This window comes from Idiotropiscis lumnitzeri, unplaced genomic scaffold (assembly GCF_059441095.1).
Source record: "Idiotropiscis lumnitzeri isolate Australia: NSW breed Sydney's pygmy pipehorse unplaced genomic scaffold, RoL_Ilum_1.0 HiC_scaffold_131, whole genome shotgun sequence".
NCBI classification, from domain to species: domain Eukaryota; kingdom Metazoa; phylum Chordata; class Actinopteri; order Syngnathiformes; family Syngnathidae; genus Idiotropiscis; species Idiotropiscis lumnitzeri.
The window spans coordinates 219,523-223,775 of record NW_028283669.1 but is presented as its reverse complement, the minus strand read 5'-3'; the positions used below and the strand labels follow the sequence as shown (position 1 = coordinate 223,775).

General features: G+C 39.2%; 1 long non-coding RNA gene across 1 annotated transcript; it reads right to left on the bottom strand.

Annotated features, from left to right (window-relative positions):
* Nucleotides 1-1,339: 1,339 nt before the first annotated feature.
* LOC148315089 (uncharacterized) lies at nucleotides 1,340-3,449 on the bottom strand. The gene is made up of 3 exons (XR_015841285.1): nucleotides 3,355-3,449; nucleotides 2,241-2,393; nucleotides 1,340-2,136 (listed from the first exon to the last, which is right to left on the bottom strand). It is a non-coding gene; the product is annotated as an uncharacterized LOC148315089 (long non-coding RNA).
* Nucleotides 3,450-4,253: the final 804 nt, after the last annotated feature.

Here is a 4,253-nt window from a genome sequence, read left to right as displayed (position 1 = left end):
AGACTCCAAATGGGCAGCGGCATTCAGTGGTCCAGGGGTTGCTGTAAAGTCGATTTTCCTCGGTTGCCATCCAGTGTGACGCCATCCGGAACCACTGCTTCCTGATGCACAACCTGTAAATTACAGAAATATAAACAATTGGAAATATATATTTATTGCTGCATTTTATTGCTGGCGTGTGAAGTTTCATATTATAATTTACCTTTCTTTACACCAACAAGACGAGGAGGAACTTTCTTGCCGCGGGATGCACAATCTGTGAATTTTAGAAAGTATGCATGATTACCACACCATTCAGTATTGTTGTTTCCTCGTCGGGGAGGAGATACGCTCGCGTCTAACTGCACATTTATGCGACATTTTCTGCCCGCAAGATGCATGATATGTACAATAAAAGCATGAGGGGTAAAACCACATGTTCAATGGTAACTTGCGAGCGCTTACCTCCTCGTTCGGGGGGATCTGGTGAGGACTCTCAGCTGCTTTGGCTATTGTCCGAAGGCAGGCGATGCAGGCCGCAAGGCACGCGCACCCTCTTTAGACGCCTGTTTGTTGTGACGATGACGAAGCGTCATCCTCTCAACCAAAGCGTCTCCATCGCCTTGATGCTTTTAGGAAGCTTTTTTTTACAAAAACGCATTCCTCGATCGTCATTTGCTTGGAGGATTTCATTGCTAACGCTACTAATGCGACTGCTGCTAGTGCTGCCGATGCTGCTGCTACCCACGCTGCTCTCCACACTTATAAGTCTACCCCAGGATCCCGCCCCCCATTTGTACCTCTGGCGCAGATTCAAGGCGGATCTTTTGCACCTCTGCCCCCTGCTGGGTGATTTTTACATGATTCACAATGCGGACAAGGCTGATTCTCAGTCAGAGGTTGCATCAGACCCTTATGTACACTATGACGTAAAAAAGACAGGAAACGTACTTATACGTCTTTGGTAGAGGGCGCCATTGCATTAAAAGACGTCTTTGTACGTCTAAGGGAGTAAATGAGTTGAACAAAGTACAGGGTCCTTCACCTGACTACAGATGATCTTCTGGGGACTTTATTTGGTTTTAATCACTTTTGGGGTCTGTATCTATGCACACTCCCTGGTTTTGCTACCTTCCCGGGTACCACATACACACTGCTTAGTTTCTCTGCCTTCGTGGGTACCACATACATATTGCTTGGTTTCTCTGCCTTCCTGGGTACGACATACACACTGCCTGGTTTTGCTACCTTCCTGGGTACCAGTCACACAAACGTCAGACGACTCAGCACATACCGACTGTCTCAGCACTACACACTTTCACTCCAAGGCAGTGCTGTGAACCAACTTACTGACAAGAGGTAGTATTTAGAATTTTAAAAAGTGCTTGAAAGGTTTTGTTCATGTAAAACCAACAGATTATGACATTATTATTATTATTTAAATCAGTATTAAACAGCATCAGCATAGGTTAAAGATATTATACAGACTATATACGATAAAAAAATACTAAACCACCCTTGCTTTTCCGTCATTTCTTGTATAAGTTAACACACAGATGTATAACATTTGTTTATACAAATATAACGATTAAAAAGTAGCTGATTAGAGTTTTAATTTTGTATTCATTAATCTGTAATAAAAATGGACATATTTTGGTTAATAAAATTAACAAGAAATAAAAGTAAAGGGTGTTCTAATACTTTTTTCAAGATTGTCCTAACATACATTTAATGTTTACAGTATATGTCTTCGGAAGAAGCGCAGCATTAGATTTTTTTTTTTGTTCTCTCTGTTTGACTTCTGAATTTGAATTTCTGTCACAGATGTGCTTGAATTCTATTTTGGATGATTTGTGTTAAACTGCACAAATATTTGAAGAGCCATAGAATTCAAGAATCACACCAGTGCTGCTACTCCTCCGAACGGGTGAACGCCCTTGATTAACAACCTGCGTTGAGGTGGCTTTTGAGATTCGTGGTGTGGGAGAAAAATCTCTGAAGGCATTCTTAGACTTCAAGAGAGGGTCCACAATTTTCAAAGATTCACTTCCGTCTGAATCAGAGGCCTCACTTGTATCCGGAATATATTCATCTCCACTGTCATCTGAGTTGGAGTAATAATGCTTATCCATTCCAAAGTCAGCCTGTTTTTTTAATCTAAAAAACAACAACAACGAAATATAAAGGATAGAAGGCAGGAGACCAATAAAATATATGCAATTTGCTTGTAAGATTCCCTGAAATCTATATGGGTTGTTTACCTGTATACTTTTGGTCCTCCTGAGCCTTGGGATAGTAATATGGTCTGGGTCTGAGGCGCAAAGTTCAGGGGCAGGATTTGACAATGATTCGTCAGAATCTGTGTCGTTATTCCAAGGAAGATTCAGCCCATATTTTTTGTCCAAGGGAGGAGACTGGGTTGCATCAAAGTCCAAGAGAAAATTGAGAACCCATTAAATACTTAATCCCCAGAGGAATCTGCACAGAAAAAGGTCTTAATTCTATTTGAAAAAAAAAAAAAAACTAAAATATTGATGAATGATATGACAAAATAATGTAATAACAAAATTAATTGACCGTAACAAAAAGCTCCCGGGAGGAAAACTACATTAAATGTTTTTTTAACAGGGCAGTGAAAATATTGGAAAATAAAAACGATAATAAATAAAATAATATAAAAAAAGAATTCAATGTGTATCGATGGACCCATATGAAATACTTATATCGCTATGTACTTATCAGCCATATCGCCCAGCCCAATATGTAACTGCAACTTCAAAACCTCGGGCCATAACAGGATTGTAACATGGGATGCATATCTTCATTCCTAAATTTGTAGATCCCGAGGAGGCTGCTCAATGGTCCTGGTAATCTAAACCTCAACCAATTCGGTCACAGCCAATGTTCTCCATCCTTGTTAAGAAGTTTTGAAATGATTTAATAGATATACTATTGCAAACTATACCAGAATTTTAGACATTTTAAACTTTTGATCACAATTTTACCTATTTTCTAAAAATCTGAAGAATCCACATGCCAAATCACCTGCTGTAGACACATAGGTTCTGTTCTGACAGATAATTCAGTTACAGGTTGTGTACTTAAAGCCAATAAGAGGGCAATGCAGCAGTCGACAACCTGACGAAAGCTTAAGTCTCCCAATGAGAGAACTGTAGTGGCTGGTAGGTTCTTAGATTGTAACATAGTAAAGACATATACTAGGCATAACTGTATATCATATGATGATGAGGGAAAATATTATTAGCTACGATTTATGTCCAGATATATTAGAAAACTTGTCCAACCAGCACAGGTCTATCTAACTGTAATTTTAACATCTCAAGACACGACAGGATGACCACATGATACGCATACCTCCTTTTCAGAGTCTGTCAAAACTTGAGAAGGCTGCTTCGATGTTCTGGTGGCATCAACCTCAGCCGATTCAGTCATTGTCGGTTGTCCTCCATCCTAATGAACAAGTTGAATATTAATTTAATGAATTAAAAAAAGAAAATGGATCAGAATTTTACACATTTTAGGCTTTGGCCACCCAAAACAAAAACTAACAAGTTCACGAATGAAACAAAACCAATTACTTTAGCGCATGACAATTAATCTTCAGTAGAGATATGTTGTGACTGATATTTCAGTCACAGGTTGTCTTTTGAACGCCACCAGGGGCGCAATGGAGCACAGGACAGCCAAAAGTCTTCTTGTCGGACACCTGTAGTGGCTGGTAGGTTCTAAGATTATAACATAGTAAAGGCACATACAACTCCTAACTGTATTTCATATGATAATGAAGGAAAAGATGATTAGCTATGATTTATGTCAACAATAAAAATGGCTCTACGGGGTCCCCACAAACACAAACCTGACAGTTGGGTGTCAGATGGCCAACATACCTGACACGCAATTCAACTCAACTGGACCCCACAACACAAGAAAAAGCTGAGTGAGCCTCAAACCAGACATACACATTCACTGACAAATATCCTGTGACACCAGATATATTAGAAGTCTTGTCTAATCAGCACACGTCTATCTAACTGCAATTTTAACATCTCGAGACACGACAGGATGAGTACACGATACGCATACCTCCATTTCTGAGTCTGTAAAGCCTGGAGGAGGCTGCTTCGATGTTTTAGTAGCATCATAAATTTATTGAATTAATTATATTTGAGGTTGGATTAGATTTTTACACATTTTAAGCCTTAGCCACCCAAAACAAAACATAAGCTCATGAATGAAATAAAACTAATTAATTT